Here is a 23,013-nt window from a genome sequence, read left to right as displayed (position 1 = left end):
TAAAAGCTTTGGATGCGTACACATTGTTTCAGTATAAAATAGGGGGTTTTATCCCTTAGAGTTCTTATTCTGATATTTATGTCACTTCACCGCCTGTAACATCCCTCCTCTGGTGACCAATCCCACAGTACTTAGTACAGCCCTAGTACCTCTGTTACAGATTCTTTGAATGTTTTACTATTTCCAGCATATGTCATGTCCTTCTGTGATTCACTGTGTGCTTTTGAACCTGTTGATCCTAAATGCCTTTTCTCTAACCCCTTGTCTTGTTAACACTCTTCTATCGATCCTGCAAGACTCCTCAAATCTTCATTATCTTTTCAATTGTTCCCTGATCCCTCCACCAAAATAGCAGCTCCATATTTTATTCCCAACTTCATTTGTGTGTTTATCTATCAAAGCTTCTTCTGTATTATAATTTATCATGTTTACACTTTTTTGTATCCCATTATTAAAATTTTAAAGGACAAGGGCATTCCATTTAATCTGAAACTCCAGTGCCCAGGATTGCCCATATTAAATACCTAAATAAATAAATAAGGATGTCTTAATTTAGGTTTCACCGAAATGAGAGCCTAAAACAGCACTTGGGTACAGGTAATTTACTTGAGAAGTGAATTTAAAAAGGAAGAGGGAGTGAGTAGGAGGAACGAGACAAGGAAGGAGGGAAATTCAATAATGGATTCATTGGTTATTGGGTGGTCATCATTGTGGATAGTGGGTCAGAACCTCTGGGAACTTTCTAAGGCTAGGGTGGAAAGCATTTCCAAATTGTCCCCATGAAAGACAGGAAGATTGAGGCATTTATCTGCTCACTCTATTACCCACTGGTTGATGGTTTATCCAGAGATATTAAGTCCCCCTCCCCTCCAGACTGTACTTGCACTGGGGCTGGTTTGTAAACAGTCTTGAGGAAAGAACTGGAGAGAGGGCACTGGAAGTGTGTGTGGAAGTGTCTACCATAGCTGCAGTTGAAATCACAAGCAGGTTTGGCAGATGTGGCCCAAGGTACAGGAACATAGCTCTAGGGGATTATTTGACTAAAGTTATGAGATTATTCATTTTGAGAGAGCAGCATTGGACCTAATCAAGCATTCTGATTTAAAGTGGAAAATGTAACTAAATGTACTTTCACTGCAACTAAAAATAAACTGAAGCTTATATTTATGACATGAATTCTTATTCCCTTAGTTGTACCTGGCTCTTTTTCTTTGTTATTTTCTTTTTTGTTTCTTCTATGACTAACAAAGTACGTATTAATTTGTCAATATGTTCTCTGACCCTCAATTCTCTCCTGTGTAATGAGAGGATAAGACTCTATTTTAACGAATCATTTGTCATTTTTCCATTCGTTCACTTATTCATTAAACAAATACCTATTGAACACCTACTATGTGCCAGTCTCCATATACTTAGGACTATGGGTATAATGAAGAGTAAAACAAAACAAAACAAAGCAAAACTTCAAACTAACAAAAATTACTTACCAGTCCTTTACATAAAGGATCTGGTGAAGGAGAGACACCGAACAAATAAATCATACAAATAAATATAATACAAAAAAATTTGGTCAGTGACAGAAAGAAAAGATACAATTTACAGTTTTCACAAGGGTTTATAACAGGAGTGTATAATTTAGTTTGCTGTTTACTTAATGGTCTCAAACTGTCTGACTGTCAAACTAAGACCTGCCTGAAATGATGGCAGTTGGTGAAGTGAGGCGAAGGAGAAGCAGGGACAGCACTACAAGTGAAAGCTGTGAGACAGAGGGAAAAACCATGATGTATTCCAAAGAAGGTGAGGTTTCTCAGAACAAGTGAAGGAAGTGGGGAAGGTCAGTGCAAAGTAAGGCTGGGGAGATAAACAGGGACAAGAACATATGGGAACGTGAAGATCCTGGTAGTCATCAGGAATGGGAAGCAAAGGGAAATCTTTGAAAGAGGTATATGATGTGACACACCTGTGGAAGGTTGCTCATACTTCTACATATGGATTGAATGAGTATTAGAATGCAGAAAAGTGGAAACAGGACCGTAACTCTGTGGAAAGAGACTGATTTCAAAAAGCAACTCATGTACCCACACAGAGTTGATACAATCTGGTTGCGTTCTTTTCTTGTCTTCTCCTATTTCCTTTTATTCATTTTTTTTATTCCCTTAAGTTTTCCCTCTATCTTATAAACTTACTCTTTGCATCTCGTAAGAGACCTTCATTAGAGGAAAGAAGTTATGTTATTCATCATCAATGGCCTGTCACACATTCTCTGTCATGTTTCCATGTGATCTTTGCTGCTGAAAAAGGCAAAAGAGGATGGCAAGCCAGCCTGCTCAGGATTTCTGGGGCAACGAGAAGGAATCGTGTGTGGTCTTCATGGTGTTAGAAGTCAAGGAGCACAGGTTAGGAATCATTTGGCAGATGAAATTTTATGTAAAGAGAGTTCAAGGGTGTTGGGTAAACTAAAAGGTGAGTTAGAGAGAAGAGTAAGTGATTTGTGGTAGAGATTTCTAGATATCCGAGCAGCAAGGGGAGGAACTGAAGACACTCAATTTTAAAAAATTAAGTTTTTTAATTTATCTTGAGAGGGAGAGAAACAGAGCACCCGAGTGGGGGAGTGGCAGAGAGACAGGGAGAGAGAGAATCCCAAGCAAGCTCCATGCTATCAGTGCAGAGCTCTATGTGGGGCTTGAACCAACGAACCATGAGATCAACACCTGAGCTGAAGTCAAGAGCCGGACGCTTAACCGAATGAGCCAACCAGGTGCCCCTGACCATACTTAATTTTAAACAAGAGCATTTCCTTTTCTATATTAAACCATTATTAATAATAATGATACCACTTTGTATTTTGTTTCTTTCAACTTTATTGAGGCATACTAAGGTGCACATATCTGAATGTGTATTTTGATGACTTTGACATATGTACACCTGTGGAATACTTCCATAATTGAGGTGACATACAATTCCATCAGCCCCAAAAGTTTACTTTTGCCCCCTTTGTACTACTTTCCTCCCTCCATTCCTATCCCAGGCAAGCACTGATGAGCTTTCTGTCATTTTACAGTAATTTGCATTTCCTAGCATTTTATATAAAGTGAATTATACAGTATGATTCTGGGTTCTTCTGTCCAGCATAATTATCTTGAGATTCACCATATTGTTGCATGTATCATTAGTTAATTCTATTTTGTTGCCTAGTAATAATACATTGTATGAATATACCACAAAATTTTCATCAATTTGCTTATCAATGGACATTCAGGTTATTTCCATGTTTTATCTTTTACAAGTAAAGCTCCTATGAACATTGGTGTACAAGGCTTAGTATGGACACATAGTTTTATTTCTTTTGGCTCAATACTACAAAATGGAATGGCCAGGTAATATGGTAGGTATATATTTAAGCTTAAATAAACTGCTACAATGTTTCCAAAGTGACTATACTATTTTACATTCCCACCTGTAGTTTAACATAAAAATTATATAGGTTGGCATTGCCTTACACAAACTTACAATACACCTGTAAGCTCAGTATTATTTACCCCATCACATAAAAGGAAACCAAAGTTCAGGAATGTTAAATAAACTACTTGTGGACACAAAACAAGTAAATGAAAGAATTGGAATTCAAACTGTATTTGACAGTGTTAGAATGATTTTTCAGAATGCCCAGGGAAAGTTTTTATAAACCAAAGACTAGCTCTTGCTTTAAATAAATGTGATTCTCATCTGCTGCATTGCTAGCTCCTGCATGACTTGGATAAATGGACAGAATGGGAAATTATTGTAGTCTACGCGATGGCTCATTGGCCAGACAAGGTCGAGGTATAACTTTATATGGTTGACTGGAATTTAAACTTGTGACCTGCCATCAGTTGAAGAAGATATATATATGTTTACACATATATGTTTTATATGTTTACATTTATATGTTATATATATATGTATGTTTATATATAGCTCCTTCCGATAAAACAACAATTTTCTTAATTTAAAAGAACAGTTCCAATTTAGATGAAGTGCTACTTAAATCAGCAACCATAGGCATGCTTCCATTGGTTTAATGGCTTTTTGTTTTTTACTGCTGACTTTGTTTCAAAGAGCAAATAAAGACGCAAGAACTGGAAAGCAAAAAACAAAAACAAAAAACAAAAACAAACAAAAAGCAAACAAGCAAACAAAATAACAAAAAACAAAAAAACAAAAAAACAAATAAGAAATACAAAACCAGCTGGGACACAAAGAGAAGAGGATAAAGCACCTGGAGGAAATTAATGGACGGAAGTACATTCTCTTTGTTTCCATTTTTAATAAGACAAACGCATTATGTAAAATTTAAGATGTGAGAACTGTACATAGATGTATGAAACACAACCTACAAGAGGCTCTTGTGGTTTTTGATGCTGCTGTTGGCAGTGTTTCCTCTACTACTGAGGGGCACTTTGGTTTGTACGATGTTACTCTCAATGCAAGCCTCTACGGTAACCTAATATCCAGGAGACACAAGGGTGAACTAACTGCTTTTGCCTCGGAGATGTAGCAACTGAGATGCTAGTTTTGCAATGGAGATGTAGTACTGAGACTAAAACCACTAAACACTCTTAACTCTTTTCTTTTTAGAGAAGAATTGGGTGTAAGGATGGTCTGTATTTAGGAGTTAGTGACTGATGGTCCAAAAAGTCAATATTAGAATCACTGCTTCTCAAAGCCTTTCATTTTTTTCCATCTCTACTGTCATCAACTGCAATAGCTTCCTAATCAGATTTAGCAAATAAAAAAATATAGGACTCAGAGATAAATTTAATTTTTAGAGAAAAAATAATTTTTTAGTATAAGAATATCCCATGGAATATTTGGGACATACACTAAAAAAAAGAGTATTTGGGGCGCCTGGGTGGCTCAGTCGGTTGAGCGTCCGACTTGAGCTCAGGTCATGATCTCGCAGTCGTGAGTTTGAGCCCTTTGTCAGGCTTTGTGCTGACAGCTCAGAGCCTGGACCCTGCTTCGGATTCTGTGTCTCCCTCTCTCCCTCTGCCCCTCCCCCGCTCATGCTCTGTCTCTCTCACTCTCAAAAATGAATAAATGTTAAAAAAATTTTTAAAGTATTCATTGTTTATCTGAAATTCAAATTTAATTGAGTATCCTGTATTTTTATCTGTCAACCCTAATGCCAACAGACTTAGCCTCCTTTTTCCCTCTATCTTCTCTCCTTTCCGTGTCAGCAAAATGGAGTATCGAAATTTACTGAAGAAGTGGAACACTTAAATTTAACAGGAGCTGTTGAAGATGGAAACACATCAGTGCACTCTTTCAAACATTCAAAACCAGCCAAATACAGGGTTATCTATTCATACATACATAGCACCAATAGTTTGAGTGATAATTTCAGTAATAAAGTCATTTTGTAAAACTCAATACACCTATCTTTTTAATGTTTATTTACTTATTTTGGGAGAGAGATAGAGCATGAGTGAGGGAGGGGCAGAGAGAAGGGAGTCAGAGAATCCCAAGTTGGTTTTGTGCTGTCAGTCACAAACCATGAAATCATGACCTGAGAAAAATCAAGAGTCAGACGTTCAACAAACTGAGCCACCCAGACATCCCTCAATACACTCATTCTCAATAAATACACTGAAAAAATACAAATGAAAGGACAATACTCAACATGATAAATAACCTAATATTTAGTTAACTAATACTGTTGGTTTCTATCTATGTGTCCACCGCAGTAACAAGGAAAAGCAAAATATTAAGAGACAGAAATAATAATTATCATCCCCATTTCCATTCTACAGGCAAGGAAACTGAAGAATAGAGAAGTTAAGTCATTTGCCACAAAGCTGGTAATTTATGGAGCCAGGCAGTCCAACTTCAAACCTCATACTCTAAGCAACTACACTAAACTGCCATTTTATATAGCAACAGTGATAAACATGAATTGCCTAGGAATAATGCAAATAAAAGATATTCAGGACTTCTATGGAAAACAGTTAAATGGCTAGATATCTGTTTCATGCTTTGAATGAAAGACAATGTTGATAACTTTCTCAGTTCCTCCCCAATTCATATATAGCTAGAATGAATAATCAGTCAAACCTCAAATCGTATTACTGAAGAAGTTGGAAAAAATTATTCTTTTTTTGGAAAAATTATTCTAAAATTAATCTGAAAAGATGCATTAGAAAAAAAATTTGGGTAAGTGAAGGAAGTTTTGATCTACAAAAAGGACAGGAAGAGTAAATATTGTAAAGATACACTTTTTCCCAAACTGATCTTGAAATTATAATTCTAGTAAAATCCAGACAGGTCTGTGTGCATGTATATAACTTTTAAGCCTATTGTAAAATTGTACGACTGAGATTAGTTAATATGTTTTTTTTTTTATTTCATTCAACAATATTTTGCATGTCTAAAAGATAATGGCTCTCTCTTTTTTTTTAAACATAATTGACCACCCTTTGGGTAAATACCTAACAGTGCAATTGCTGGATTGTAGGGTAGTTTATTTTTAATTTCTCAAGGAACCTCCATACTGCTCTCCAGAGTGGCTGCACCAGCTGGCATTCCCACCAGCAGTGCAAGAGGGTTCTCAACATCCTTTCCAACACCTGTTGCTCTTGTGTTGTTAATTTTAGCCATTCTGGCAAGTGTGAGGTGATATATCATCATGGTTTTGATCTCTTGTTCCCTGATGATGAATGATGTTGAGCACCTTTTCACGTGTTTGTTAGTCATCTGTATGTCTTCTTTGAGTATCCTGTCTATTCATGTCTTCTGCCCATTTCTTAACTGGGTTGTTTGTTTTTTGGGTGTTTAGTTTGATAAATTATTTATAGATTTGGATACTAACCCTTCACCAGATAGGTCATTTGCAAATATCTTCTCCCATCCCATAGGCTGCCTTTTAGTTTTGTTGATTATTTCCTATGCTGTGCAGGAGATTTTTTTATCTGGAAGGCTTAATAATTCATGTTTGCTTTCACTTCCCTTGCCTTCTGCAATGTTTCTAGTAAGAAGTTGCTCCAGCCAAGGTCAAAGGGGTTGCTTCCCGTGTTTTCCAGGATTTTGATGGTTTCCTGTCTCACATTTAGGTCTTTCATCCCTGTTGAATTTATTTCTGTGTATGGTGTAAGAAAGTGGTCTGGTTTCATTTCTCTGCATGTCGCTATCCAGTTTTCCCAACACCATTTGTTGAAGACACTGTCTTTTTTCCCAAAAGCACATAATACAGATTTGAAAGGGTACTTGTACCCCAATGTTTATAGCAGCATTCTCAACAATAGCCAAACTATGGAGAAAGCTAAAATGTCTATCAACTGATGAATGGATAAAGAAGATGTGGTATATATATATATATATACCTATATATATATACCTATATATACATATATATATGTATATATATATATGTATATATAGGTATATATATATAGGTATATATATATATATATATATATATATATATAATGGAATATTACTCAGCCATCAAAAATGAAATCTTGCCATTTGCAAGAATGTGGGTGGAGCTAGAATGTATTATGCTACGAGAAATAAGTCAATCAGAGAAAGATCAATATCATATGATTTCACTCATATGTGGAATTTAAGAAACAAAACAGATGAATATATGGGAGGGGAGCAGAGGGGGAGAGAAGAAAGGGAAACAAACCACACAAGATTCTTAACAATAGAGAACAAACCCAGGGTTGATAGAGGGAGATAGGTGGTATATAGGCTAGATGGGTGATGGGTACTAAGAAGGGCATTTGTGATGAGCACTGGGTGTTGTCTGTAAGTGACGAATCACTGAATTCCACTTCTGAAACCAATATTGCACTGTATATTAACTAACTAAAATATCAATAAAAACAAAACAAAACAAAAATAAAGGGTATTAGCTAGTTTTAATATGCATTCTAAAGTTTTACATACAAGATAAATAAATCAAGCTTGTTAATTGGGATAAAAAATAAACAGAACCAACCACCATTATATTGTCAAACCTAAATACCTCAATATTGTCAAAATACTCACTTAGTGTCCAAATTTCCAATTGTTTCATAAAATGTAATAAGTATTTTACAGTTCATTTTATTGACTCAGGATTCAAACCAGGCCCATGCATTGCAACTGGTGGAAAGTCTATATATCTGCCCTCCCCCCTCCCTCTGCACCTTGTTTTATTTTCTTGTAATTTATTCTTTGAAGAAACAGGGTTTGTCCTGTAGTTTCTTATATTCTGGTTTTGCCGATTGCATCCTGTGTTGCAGTGTAACATCTTCTTCTGCCTTCTGTATTTCCTATGAATTGCTAGTTGTATATGGAAACTTAAAACAGTCCAGGTACAATTTTATTTATTCTGTGTTTTAGGCAACACTATTTCTCAGGTGGTGTTCTTCCAGTCACAAGTACATAAAGCCTCTCTTTTGGAAATGTCAGCAGCGCTTGGTCATCAACTACTAGCTCCATTAATACAGAAGAGATTGCAAAATCATGATACTCTAATGCTACAGTAATAATTTTTCCACATGATTAGCTAGAACGCTTCTATAAAAAGAACCCATTTCTTCATCCGCTATTTAATTACCAAGAGTTTAGTGTGAATAAAAAAAGCAGGATAAATGCTCAATTACTTTAGCTAATATACATTTGATAAATAATAACAAAATGGAAAACTCATTTTCTTGGGTGTGAGACTCATTTTAAAGTTTAGTAACTGATGTCTTCTGGAATCCATGTAGACATATAGGGACAAGCAAAGGAATGAAGCAAGAGGCCCCAAACAAATATTTACTAAGCCTTTGAAATTTTTTATTGAATTAATCAGCAACCAGATACAGATCCAAACATTATCAGCCACCCAGAGACCTCCCTCTTGTGCCCTTTTGGTCACCACTCTTTCCCAAGTATGACCACATTCTGATGTCTAAAATTATATATTAGTTTTGTCTGTATTGTGCTTTATATAAACGGATTCACATGGTGAGGACTCTTAGTATTTTTCTTTTTTTGTTCAATATTTGTGAAATTCATTCACACTGCTGCATGTGGTTATAAATCATTTGTTCTCATTTCTGTATAATATTCCATTTTGATAAGCACTGCTCTACGTACTGAGGCTAAAACAGATAAAGAGAGTCTCTACTTTAGTGGAGTTTATCTTCTAGTATATGTAATAATATACGAAAACAGGTGTATTTAGGGAAGCTGCACGTATACTTGAGTTGTTGGGCAATTGCATAAATGGTGCTGGGACAATTTGTTATCCATTTGGAAACATCGAAAAGTGGAACTCTGTGCCACACACAGAGAAATAATTCCAAGAAATTTAAAGATGGAAATGTAAAAGATAAAGTTTTAAAATAAATATGAATTTATTAATTATCAATATTTATTTAACATCTACTTGTAGCAAGCACTCATCTAGGTTTCAGGGACACATCATTAAAAAATAGTATACAGGGGCACTTAGGTGGCTCAGTCAGTTAACTGTCTGACTTTGGATCTCAGCTCAGGTTGTGATCTCATAGTTCATGGGATGGAGCCCCGCATTGTGCTCTACACTGAGCATGCAGCCTGCTTGGGACTCTCCCTCTCCCTCTCTGCCCTTCCCCCACCTCAAAATAAATAAAATTAAAAAAAAAATAGTAGACCAATCTCTGGTCTCATGAAGCACACATTTAATGTAGTGAAACAGATATTTAAAAACATAGACAAGTAAATTATATAGTATATATTTAAATTTTTTTTTTAATGTTTATTTATTTTTGAGAAGAGAGAAACAGAGCATGAGTAGGGGAGGAGAGAGAAAGAGGGAGACACAGAATCCGAAACAGACTCCAGGCTCTGAGCTGTCAGCACAGAGCCCGACGCGGGGCTCGAACTCACGGACGCTGAGATCATGACTTGAGCTGAAGTCGGGCGCTTAACCAGGCCACCCAGGCGCCCCTAAATTATATAGTATATTAGAAAACTATAAGTGTTTTGGAGAAAAATAAAGCCAGTGGAAGTAAAGGTGTAATGAGTATCTGGAGGAAAGGATTGGGTTGCAATTCTAGGTAGGATGATCAAGGAATACAGAAGAAAATTCTTTATCACTTTAGAGTAGGAAAGGGTTTATGAAATGTTTTATTTATTTATTTATTTATTTATTTATTTATTTATTTATTTTTGGAAATAAGTTTTAAAAAACAAAAACATAAGAAATGCCTGATTAATTCTACTGCATTAAAGAAAAAACTTTTCTGCATAAAAAGACACTAGGAAAGTAAAAAAGACGGGAGAAAATATTTGCAACCCATATAATCCTCCAAGGATTAATAGCCAGAATATACAACTTCTATAAATTAATAAGAAAAATACAAACAACCAATAGAAAAAATATAGACAATGGATGTAAATACGCAGCCCACAGAAGAGGAAGCCTACATTATGATTAAACCTATGTGGGAAAAAGTGCTCAATATCAAGAAAAATGTTGCTGGGATCAGAGTGGTAGCACTCTTCTGACTTTGGCTGACTGCTTTCCTACCTGCTTTCAGCATCACGACATGTGCTTTGGGTTACTATCAAGATGAGAAGCACAGATCTAGGAAGCAACTAAATCCTTTTTCTATTTTGCCCCTTTGAGCATGCATACTATTAACCACATCTCCCTAACTTCTATAGTAAATATAAACCTTCCCCTCAGAGCTGTGAGATCTTTGAAGCTGAAAAAGAGGAGGGAATTGTGTTCATGAACCAAGGGAGCTTGAAATGCCACCCAGCCAAGGTGATGTCTAATTACTTAAGAAAAAAAAATTCAATTTATGAATGACCCAAGACCCTTGTTTGCTATTTTTCATCCTGATGCTCAGTTAATGTACATTTCAATTCAATGCTTATTGAAATCCTATCAGAAGTGATATAATTCAAATTTGTCAAAAAATGTTGCTTATCAAAACTGATGTAAAGATGAACTATCTTGTGGGCCAAATTGAGCTTTCTAAAATGCAAATCCAGGGGCGCCTGGGTGGCTCAGTTGGTTAAGTGTCTGATTTAGGCTCAGGTCATGATCTCACAGTTTGTGGGTTTGAGCCCCACATCTGGCTCTGTGTTGACAGCTCAGAGCCTGGAGCCTGCTTCGGATTCTGTGTCTCCCTCTCTCTCTGCCCCTCCCATGCTCATGCTCTGTCTCTCTCTGTCTCTCAATAATAACTAAAAGTTAAAAAAGAAATAAAAAAAATAAAATGCAAATCTGGTACTCTTATCTATGAACTCTGTAACCCAACCACAATAGATTACTTGCTCTTCTAAAAACAGAAGATACTTTTGTAACTAACCCTTTCTGTTCCCTCTATTTTTGTGTTCAACAAATATTTCTTGAGCACCTATGGTGTGCCAGAAGCTGTTATAGGCACTGGAGTTTTATCTATGAATAAAAAATAAACTTTCTATTTTCATGGAGCTTACATTTAAGTGGGAGAAAGCAGACAATAACATGAAAAAATATGTACTATGTTAATATGTCTGGTATTCTGAGAGCAACTTTTTAAAAAGGATATAGGGATAGGGTGATGGAGAAGTGCTGTTTTGGTATTTTGGTTTTAAAAAAAGGCTCTCCTATGAGAAGATATTTGAATAAAGACAAGAGAAATGATAGAGAAAGCCATATAGGCACCAATGCTCTGTATTTGCCCACAGTGTAACCAATATAGGTTAGTATTATGTTAGTTTAAGATCTGAAATATGAGGGGCAAGTTCTAGCACCTGAATTAAAATATGACGTTTTAAATACTCATACCATACCAAAGGATTTTTTTCTCTGAAGCAAAGAGAAAATGATATAACTTTATAAAAGTCTGCAGTCTCCTTCTAATTGAATTATCAAATCTGTAAGCCTTTGACCACAGAAACATTTAATTTTTGAGATTCAATACAGATACATTTATTTTTTTAATTAATTAATCTACTTTGAGAGAGAGAGAGAGAGAGAGAGGCAGAAAGGTAAAGAGAGAGAGAATCCCAAGCAGGCTCCACACTGTCAGCACAGAGCCCACTGCGGGGGGGTGGGGGGTGAGGGGGAAGGGGCTTGAACTCACAAATTGTGAGACCATGACCTGAGCTGATATCAAGAGTTGAACGCTTAACAACTGAGCCACCCAGGTGCCCCTTACATTTCTTACTCTTATAAAATTTTTTCTATAGGAAATAAAAGACTTAGATATTTGATGTAATGCCTACATGCGATTTACCTATTTTTACCTAAGATGATTCTTTGCTTTCTTTTTGTATGCAAGGGTTGGGTCCTGTTCTATGTACTATGTTTCCCTACTATCCCTTCCTCAAGTCAAGACACTGAGGTCTGTAGGATTACCAAGAGGTATCTAGACACACTCACAAAATTCTTTTCCAACTATGAATTGAGTAAGAGAAATGTCATAACTATATCTTAATTTTCCTGGGTACATTTATTTTATTTTTTAAATGTTTATGTATTTATTTTTGAGAGAGACGGGGGGGGGGCATGCACAAATGGGGGAGGGAGAGAGAGAGAGGGAGACACAGAATCCAAAGCAGGCTCCAGGCTCTGAGCTGTCTGCACAGCTGAAGTGAGATGCTCAACCATTTAAAATACAAAGGAACATTTTAAAACCCAAGTGGTGGGGCACCTGGATGGCTCAGTCGGCTAAGAGTCCAACTTCCTTCAGCTCAGGTCATGATCTCATGGTTTGTGAGTTCGAGCCCCACATCAGGCTCTGTGCCTGGAGCCTGCTTAAGATTCTGTGTCTCCCTTTCTCTCCGCCCCTCCCCTGCTCATGCTCTGTCTCTCTCTCAAAAGTAAATCAAAATTTAAAAACAATTAAAATACAAGTGGTGATTTGGGGATTGGTTGTCACAATTTTCCAGGTAGTCAACCTAGCCTTTCCAATAACCCTGCTTTCTCATGGGCTCATCACAGGCCCTCAAAGCTACAAGTGTAACTAACCATCACTCCCAAAACTGATGGTTATCTCTATGCCCTCTACCCAGCCACCTAGACACATAGTTTACTCTAGAACCACTCTGTCTTATGAGTTTCTAAAATATACTAGATGTCCTAACACCAACTGTTGTTCATTTCACCAAATCTTTCCTTGGGAGACATGTGGGCAAATGAAAGAGAAAGAATACCAAAAGAATCATTTCTGGTAAAATAAAAAATATGGGATAGAAGGAATTTTTAAAGACATCCTGATCATAAATTAAACATGTGAAATAGCCATGCAGTACTGGGGATATAAAATGGCAAATTTGGTACTTGGAGATTGATTTATGTGTCTATCTATCCTATCTACCCATCCATCCATCCATTCACTCATTCACTCATTCATTATTCATTCAGTAAGTATTTCTTGAAAATTTACTGTACATCAACTTCATGATAGTATCCAGGATGAAACAGTTGTCTCAGAATATAATTACTGTCCTTGAAGAGCTAGCAGGTCACATAAACACATAAATTATTACAATTTGGTGAATGTTCTGCTAAAGGTTTATGCAGTCAACTTAGAATGTGAAAAGGAAGGACTAAAAGCCATTCTGAATCAGGGAGAAGAGAGTCAAAGAAAGCTGCTCAGAAACATTCTTTCTTTAAATTTGAGTGATAATTCTAGTAATTTAGAGTGTCAAAGCCTACAATATTCCCTTGCCACAAACACTGCATACATTAACAATTTCCCATTATTTGCACATGCTTATGTGCCTTTCCTTTAACCATGTCATCAGTTACATGAAAACAATGGGGGTCACCACCTTTTCAGACCATTCCCAGAAATGTTCACCTCCTCCTTCCCTCTCTTGGCCAGTGGTTTTTCCAGGAATAAGTGACGACATGATCTTAACTGCTTAACAATATATGAAACCGTGGGACCATTCCTGGAAATACTGCATTCAGGGATTGACATATGATCAGAAACCCGAACAGGCAAAGATTTCAAAGATTTCACTTGTTCTTGGATCCCTGAAAATTATCTTCCAAAGCAGAGACATTAGTCTCTGGAGGGAACTTTTCCAGACTTCCAGAGTAAGGGAATATTTCAACTAGTTTAGAGGCTGCAGTTGATTTCTGCACTGATTTCCTCCTAAAGAGTAGATGAGCATCAATAAAGGCTCATTCACGCTGAACTTTCAGTAATCGGCGCATAAAGAACTTTAATGTAATTTGTTTTTACATAATGCAGGCTCATAAAATGCATCATTTTTCTTGCCCAATTCATAGCTGGAAGATTTATCATTAAGAGGTTTTATTCAAGGCCAGGCCAGACTCTTTAAAAAAAAAAATCTGAACGTTTTTTTCTCATTCTAGCAAAATCCTCCCGTTAAAGAACTGAAGTGCTTCAGACACCCTAGTAATGGTACAGTAAATTACATTTTCTCATTTGGAACATTGTAATAGATTTCTCTACAGAGTGATTTATCATGCAACAATTAGGAACCCAAGGGAATTAGATGACCATTTTAAATTTTATCAGCTTGTTTCAATAAACTGTTAATGTGACCCTAATGTTTGGGAAGCACTTTAATATAATCAGATTTTGGTTGTTCAATCTACTGACATTAATGGCTACCTCATTAATCATAGCATTCTCGCCGAGACCTTGGAGGCTGAGCTAAGTTCAGTGGACCAATTCTTACAATAATAAAAACAGGCAATTTTCGACAGGGAAATATTCTCACTTTAACTACAAAGTGTGTTTTGTTATTTCTTAGGAATTGACAGGGGTAACTAGAAACTCTAAAAGCTTACAAAATAACAATTAAAAACCCTTTAGACTTAATTCCCAAATTGGTCAATTAAATCAAGACCTCCTATAATCATTACCTGTAATGATTTTCTATTATTTAAAAGTATAGAGCTATACGGCAAGACCTAAAATAGGCCAGACGACAAATACATAATAAATGTCTGTCTCTCAAACCTGGGTAGCATCTGATGGCTTGCACAAATCCAGCAGAGCTGAAACATGCCTTCAACTTTTAAAACCCTATGGTTAATTCCTCAGTGGTCTTTCAGGAGGGATATGAAAAAAAGTACTACCGGGTGATTTATAAGATTTCAGGAAATTGTGTGTAAATGTAGAGGTCGATTTTAGTACTTCTGACTTTTTGTTCATTGTGATAACAGACATTCTCTCAGTCTCTTTAAATATCTATAGAACTGAAAGAAACAAGATATTTTTTAAAACCACAATATCACTGTAGTTTCCTGCTTGGGTTACTGTTATAAAACGCCTTTGTATTATATGTCATGACTGGAGAAAAGAACATAGAACCATCTGTTTCTAAAGTTATGGTTTTGTTTTATTAATTTTTCTTGTTAAACTTAATAGAATGTGATTGTATTGGAAACAGAGTTTATAAAGACATACAGTTAGCTGGAAACAGAAAAATCAGATGTTTTTAAGTCAGGCTAAAATGCCCTGCTTTAAAAAAATTTTCATTTTTGGTTTCAAGGAAATGGCATCATTAAGTGCGTGGTTTGTATTCTGGGTTTTATATTATCCTCAAAGATTAAACAATAGAAAACACAGACTTTAAAAAAACTCAAATATAAAAAATCATAAAAATGCAACCAAATACATCTTCCCAAAGAAGGAACTTTTTGCTAACATGACTGAATCACTATTGATAACTTTTTTAGTGCTTCACTTTTTATTTACTTAAAATACATTATTTTGAGTGAAGATTCTAGGGTAGAAATGTTTAAGTTTTTTTTTGTATTGGTGTAGAGCCCTCTAAAAATGTTCTAGTGCCATATGCCTTCCTAAGGTGTCTGAGTTTCATTGCAAAGAATGGTGCCAGTTCACCCATTCAGTCACCACATAGTGTTAAGCACCTTCTATTTTGTAGGTGCTATGTCTCCTTGGCTCTGGATTCTGACAAAAACTTGCTGGATTAAGTGCATGTCGTGTGCATAACAATATGTCAAATATTGGAGACAGATGACATCTACTTTGCCTGTCATTCAGTAGGCACTTGCTTCATTCCCTCACGCTTGTGAAACGGATAAACGCATACTTAAAGTTACAAATCCTAGAAACTGTCAACTACATAATTCTCCATGTCGCCAGAAGTCCTTCATTGGAAGAACTCCCTGTTTTAGGACCGATTACTTGTAGTGAGGGATTATGTCGTGAAAGCAAAGGTAAAGCTGATTTGGTTTTTAGATCAGTTAAAAGGCTTGGCTGAACGTATTGTCTGCTGGGATAGAATCTTTAAGCATTCTTCGAAAACAAAGAATTTCTCTATCTGGAAGACACGGAGACCATGGAAATGCATTTCTCAGATCTGCTGAAAGAGCAGAGTTGAGTGACAGGCCCCACTATTGTCTCTGTCTATGATCAGTAACCCGTGCTCGTCCGAGGCCACACTTCCTCAGGCTGCTTCCTGTTGGGATAAGGTGCAAGTGTTCATGGGAAACAGGAGTCCACTGAAGGGCGGCTGTGGCTTGGGCCCACACTGGCCTGGCCGAAGATTTCTTAGGACAGTGTTGCAGTCTGAGACTCTTTGTGGCCAAGCCTCCTTCCTTCCCCCTCTTGCTTCACAGGTGTCAGACCAGTCTTGTGGTCTACCGGCTCTCCCTGCCTGCTCCGGCTCTCTCCCTTTTATCTTTCACACGTTTCCCCCAGTAAATCTCTTGCATATCAAATCCTACCTTGTCCTTCTGCTTCTCAGAAGACCCAAATACAGAAAATGTGTTCAGCAATGCTTGTAAGCTCTTTTAACATGTACGGTAGATTAGTTAGGAACCCCTTTTGTTTGAAAGAGCATTAACTGTTATTGGAAGGTGATAATCATAGTTATTGCTCTCTTCCTAAACATGTAGAATAAAAAGCCCTATCATTCAACTTATGCTCTTGTGTCCCATTCTCACTAGTGCGAGACGTTTTTTCACTAGAGGCAATTTGACAGTGCTTAGACTAAGCAGTGGCAGCTCTTAGACAAAAAGAGGAATACCATTTTGTGTCGTGTCAGAAGCTTTGACAGAGTTGCTTGGTTTCGAGTTATGAATGGGTGATACACATAGATGACATGTTGCAAACACACATACACTTGCCCAGTCGATGGCCCCAGATTATGCCTTGGATTATATCATCTTGAAGAATACTGTAAATAGATGAGATCTTCTCATTCGGCACTGCGTTATATTCTACTAATGTTTTATGCCATAGAACTTTTACTGGGCAACATTTTTCTGATATTCCTGCAGCTTATTTAGTCCAGTGATTTTCAAACTTTTCTTTTCTTTAAACATGGATTTTTTCCCCAAGCAAATAGTTATCAATTGACCAAATTAGGCTGTTAGTATTTAAGGGCCCAGAGACTCGAGCATTCAACCACTCTTTCTCCAGAGACTCCTAAAATTCCACCTTGCAGTTTGAAAACCACCATTTAGATTATTGTAATCTTTGGGATCACAAACTAAATTTATACCCTCACATGCTGTAGGAAGGTATTTACGGACCTTGTTCCATATGGTGTCTTTTTTCAGCTGTGACAGAACTTTCTATGAATGACAGTGGAAATTACATATCTGAAGCGGGTGAAAAATTAATCTCGCTGGCACCAAAATTTTTCTTGGGAGATAATTGTCTTTGTTTAGGAAAATACTTTGATATGTCTTTTAGAGTGGCATCTGAGATCCTCAAGTGATAAGCTTTGAAGACAAATTTAAAAACGATAAGTACACTTTTCTGCCAAACAAATGTGTAGGAAATAGAGGGCTGGGAAGGAATAAAGAAGGACTGGGGAAGAGAGGAGGCAGTGAGAGTGAGGCAAGACGGAGAGGGACAGAAGCCCGAGTTATATTTGTAAACGCCAAACTGTATAATATACTCCATTGAAATTTCAATTATATATCATAATTATATATGGCTCCCACTTTAATGATCATCCGTTGTTGCTACAGATGCTTCAATGCTTTATCTAATTTACTTCTAATCCACACAACAGTCCCATAATGTATGGTATATTCCCACTTTACTGATAAAGATAAGTAAGACCAGGGCTCTCCATTTACATATTCATTCTGTCAGACACATACTTATTGACAACTTACTAGATGACACACAGCATGTTAGAGGCTGGGGGGGTAGCAGAGAATAAAGGAGGTTGAAGTTCCTGGTGTCAGGATGTTGACATTTATTGGCTTTATGTTGGTGATGAAAGATTCGATTCTAAGTGTGTGTGTGTGTGTGTGTGTGTGTGTGTGTGTGTGTGCAATACATTGTAATAAGTCAAACTCTTTAAACAGGGCCACTGTTTAAGAAGTTAACAATCTTGGCTTTTCTGCTTCTTCATGTCTTATAATAGACCCAGGGTGGGTGGATAGCGTACTACAACTGCACACCTTACCATGTGTTACTGATTACTTCAGGCCCCTCTCATAGCTACTCACAGGACTTGGAACAGCGCTTTGAATTTAAAATGTCTTCTTCTGTGCTTGATGTGCCTAATTATGTCAGCACCAGCTGGAAGGAGATATTGACAAGAGAGTACAACACGGCTATGTTCCCTACATAATTCAAATTCAGTGGCAGCCTTCCACCTCCGTCTCCCCTTCCACCTCCGTCAGCATAAAGTAGCATGAGCCTGGTGCTCCATATTTGAATGCACAAAAGAAAGGGCAGGCGCAGAGGTTTTGCTATCCTTTCAGTACTTCAGTATCAAAGGTCTCTAATACCAAAATTATCATCAATAATTGAATTACATCATAGCCACAAGAAGTGCATACCCTGTTAGGTTTCAAATGATGTTTCCATGCCTTATTAATCTGTACTTCTGATGACAAATTTTGATCATGTTCCTCCCCCTTCCTGAGTAAAGAAGTGAAATATTCCATCTGCTTTCATCCTATTTGAAGCAGAATGGCCTTAAGTCTAATAATAATGCCTTAAGTAGACATTCAATAGAAGCATTTAGTTGCTGCCATAAGCATATGAGTAAATGTATCATTTACAGTCCTTTAAAAGGTGGTTTTATATGCTTGCTTATTTTTTCCTTCTGTGATTTAACAAATATTTATTAAATGCCTACTATGTTCCTAATAATGGGGATATATGTCACAGGAGATACAGCTCTTCTCCTCTAGAAGTTTATAAGCTAATGACAGACACTGACAAGCAGGCAAATAAGTTAATTGAATAGGCAGAAACCACAAATTGTTTATGGGAGCATTTGGGAGGACAACCTTGACTTTGTAAGCCTTTTTTTCTGGCTAGTTAAAAATTATCATTTAAAAATAAAATGTTTGCATACATTTCATACAGGAAAATAACAACATCATCTATTCAAATAGAATAATATCTAGAGACTAATTTTAAGTCAATGAACAAAAACTCACACTGTGAATACCTAATGCAGTTTGTTAAACATACATTATGTAATAGTGGAGAAGACTTATCAATGTTCTCCTACATAAGTTAGAGCACTATGGATGTTTAAGAAATTCTATATCCTTAACTTCTATAATATGAACAATGCTTAAATATGAATATTGTTTTAAAATAAGGTTACAATAATAATTATAATATAGCTGTCTGAAATTAGTATGAAATGGTAATATGTTATATCCATTAAGTGCTTAATATATGCACTATTTATGAAAGTGTACTCAAAGATCCCTTCATAGATTAGTTGTGGAAAACAAACAAAAAATCTCACCATCAAATATAAGATTTCCCCATATTAAAATACTCTAAATGCAATGTTTTCATTATTTAAATAGGTACACTAATAAACTACATTAATGTGGTGCATATTTTAAGTCCCAAAGTTAACGATTTTTTGGTGTTATTTTGGTTCTAATACAGGTACTTTTGTTTGCAAAGAACAGAGATTTATTCAGGTCACCTCATATAGAGAATCCAATAAAAATAAGGAAAACAGGAATTTTAGCCAATCCTCAAGGAAAGCCAAAAAAAAAAAAAAAAAGAAAAGCTGCTTTAAGCAAGAATAAGAAACACTGAACAGTCAAGCCTTGTGGCAGCTGGAACGCACACTTTGAGAGACAATGCAACTATTAAGTTACCTCAGTGCTTCCTCACCTGCCTGGCTCCAACCGCCTCAGTCAGCATCCGGTTTCTACCTGCTTGGGTTTCCTTTGGTATGTTTTTACTTCTGCCTCCACCACCAATGAGCTCCCTCTCTGCATGTCTCCCAGTCTAATCCCACCCTGGAGGAAGAACTGATTGGTTTAGGTATCAGTGTCATTGTGAGGTAAGACTCTCATGCCATGTCGTCTCAGAAGCCTCAAAGGCCCTGGAGTTAGGTGCCCACGCCAGTGAAATCAGTGTGGCCAAAATGGCAGGATCAGGCGGTAGAGGTCAGTAAGGTAGGGTTGCTGTGATTAAGCTGCTGCCTGGAGTCCTCTCTGCAGGCCATTTATTAAATTACCAATACTTAATTCCAACACATCCAGTGTGATGCGGCTTCTTTGTCATAGCTGATATGATCACTCAATGCAATAAAATGATGGATTATTCTCAAAGGCTCCAATTTTCTCAGGAAACATGAGCGATAGGTAGACAAAATTGAAGCCAGAAGCATGTATATTACCTTTTGCATTAAGCAATTTAAAAAAAAAATAGTAGTCAATATCTGGCATTATATAATTCCACTGATGAAATAAAAATAGGGCTTAAGGCTCTAGAGACTTACCAGATAAAGCTTTACCAACTCAAATGAAAGGAATTAGTTGCCTCACTGAAATAACTAAGAGGAGGTCAAGAACTATATACTCAAATCAGCGTGTTAGTGATTCAATGTTTTCATTGTTTCCAATGCGTTCTGGTGTTGCATACCTATCACTCAAAATGGGTATGCCATAAATGTGCAAAGTCATGTAAATTATATTAATAATTAAAAATGTATATAATTTGATTGTTAACATTTATTGAATGCTGGAAAAGAGTATGGAAGTTCCTCAAAAGTTAAAAATAGAACTACCTATTCTAGCAAATGCACTATTAGGTATTTACTCAAAGGATACAAAAATAATAATTTGAAGGGATACATGCACCCCGATGTTTGCAGCAGCATTATCAACAACAGCCAAATTATGGAAAGAGACCAAATGTCCATCAACTGATGAATGGATAAAGGAGAGGTGGTATATATACACAACAGAATGTTAGTCAGCAATGAAAAATAATGAAATCTTGCTATTTCCAATGACACAGATGGAGCTAGAGAGTATTATACTAAGTGAAATAAGTCAGTCATAGAAAGACAGATACTGCACGATTTCGGTCATATATGAAATTTAAGAAACAAGACAAACAAACATGGTTGGGGGGGCGTGGAGAGAAGACAACCAAGGAACAGACTGTTAACTATAAACTGATGGTTACCAGACGGGAGGTGGTGGGGGCATAGGTTAAATAGGTGATGGGTGTTAAAGAGGGCACCTTTTGTGTTGAGCACTGCGTGCTGTACATTAGTGTTGAATAACTAAATTCTATACCTGAAACTGATATTATACTGTATATTAACTAAAAAAAACCCCAAAACCAAAAAACAAGCAAACCCCCCCAAATCCCCCATTTATCAACTGCTTATTATGTGTTATATACTCTGCTAAGTTGTTTTGATACATTGTCTTATTTAATATCCCAGTCCAGTGAGTTACCAAATATTAATTAGCCCTATTTACACATGAATAAACTAAATCATAGATAGGTTTAATTATTTTTTCAAGGTCAACTCACAGCTTGTGAGTGTTGGGGCCAGAATTTTGTGACAGGCACCCTGAGTACAGAGCTCATTCTCTTCATCATCACTGTGACATACCAGCTCCTAGAGAGAAATGTCTAAAGGAATAGATTATATTGACTTTGGAAGAAAATTGTGCTTTCCTGTGTGATCCTGCTGAGAAAATACATTTTTCTTTCAGCTTTTATATACCAAGAATTCAAGAAAAAGAAAAGAAGCTTTAAAAAAGGCAGGAAACAGAGAAGTTGATTCTGATCATTGGTTTTTAGGAAGACTGGGTTGGTCTGCCCATATTAAGACCCTTACTAGTTCTCATACTCTAGACACATATATCCATTATACCATCTAAAGATCTTGCCCTCTATATTTGTTACTATGCAAGCATCCTCTATTATAAAAAAAAGTTTATATATTTTTTGAGAGAGAGGGAGAATCAGAAAGAGAGAGAGAGAAAGAGAGGCCGAGAATCCCAATCAGGCTCCATGCTGTCAGCGCAGATCCTGATGCGACGCTTGAACTGACAAACCGTGAGATCACGACCTGAGCTGAAATCAAGAGTGGGACCCTTAACTAACTGAGCCACCTGGGTACTCCAAGGATCCTCTAATTTTAACTGTTTTTTTTTTTTTTTTTAAATCATGTCAATGCTTCTGTCCCAACAGATCTTAGTACTTTGGAATTCTGTGTTCCCCAGCTTGTGGAAGGGAAGCTGACTCTGGTTCATTTTGAGGTGTAGCAATTGGGGAAAGAAGAAGTGAGCAAGACTATACAAGTAATCGCGCACGTGTGTGTGTGTGTGTGTGTGTGTGTGTGTGTGTGTGTGTGTGTGTGTGTAGGTGGTGTCTTTGCAGTGTCAGGGCTCTCTGAAAACTAGCTGCTTAAATACAATGCCAGTGTGCCCTGATTCAAGCACCTGAAGCTTACTTGGAAGGCAAGGGTAAAAGAAACTGTCAAAACATTTTACACAAATCATTTTTCTATATAAAAAAAAAAAAACTGCCTTTCTTGTCTTCGGGGTAAAAGAACTCTCTTTAATAGCCAGATTATTTCTCCTACCACTGCTGGAATATTGGCTATTATAAGAGACTCTCCAGTAAAAGAGAGTCATGTACAACTTTCACCCTCATATTTTTGTCCCAATGCCTACCTGAAATCAGATGCTCTTGGGGGCAACATCTTTTGCCACTCATAGTTTCCATGATGAGGGATTTTCCAAAAACGCACACCAAGATACAGAGCCGGAAAGACGCAAAAATAGCAAAATTCTTTCTTTACCAGATTTCT

The sequence above is a fragment of the Panthera pardus genome, unplaced genomic scaffold (genome assembly GCF_024362965.1).
Source record: "Panthera pardus isolate Hobbes unplaced genomic scaffold, ASM2436296v1 HiC_scaffold_7, whole genome shotgun sequence".
In the NCBI taxonomy this organism is placed as follows: domain Eukaryota; kingdom Metazoa; phylum Chordata; class Mammalia; order Carnivora; family Felidae; genus Panthera; species Panthera pardus.
The sequence above is the reverse complement of the archived record's forward strand: the minus strand, read 5'-3'. Positions refer to the sequence as shown.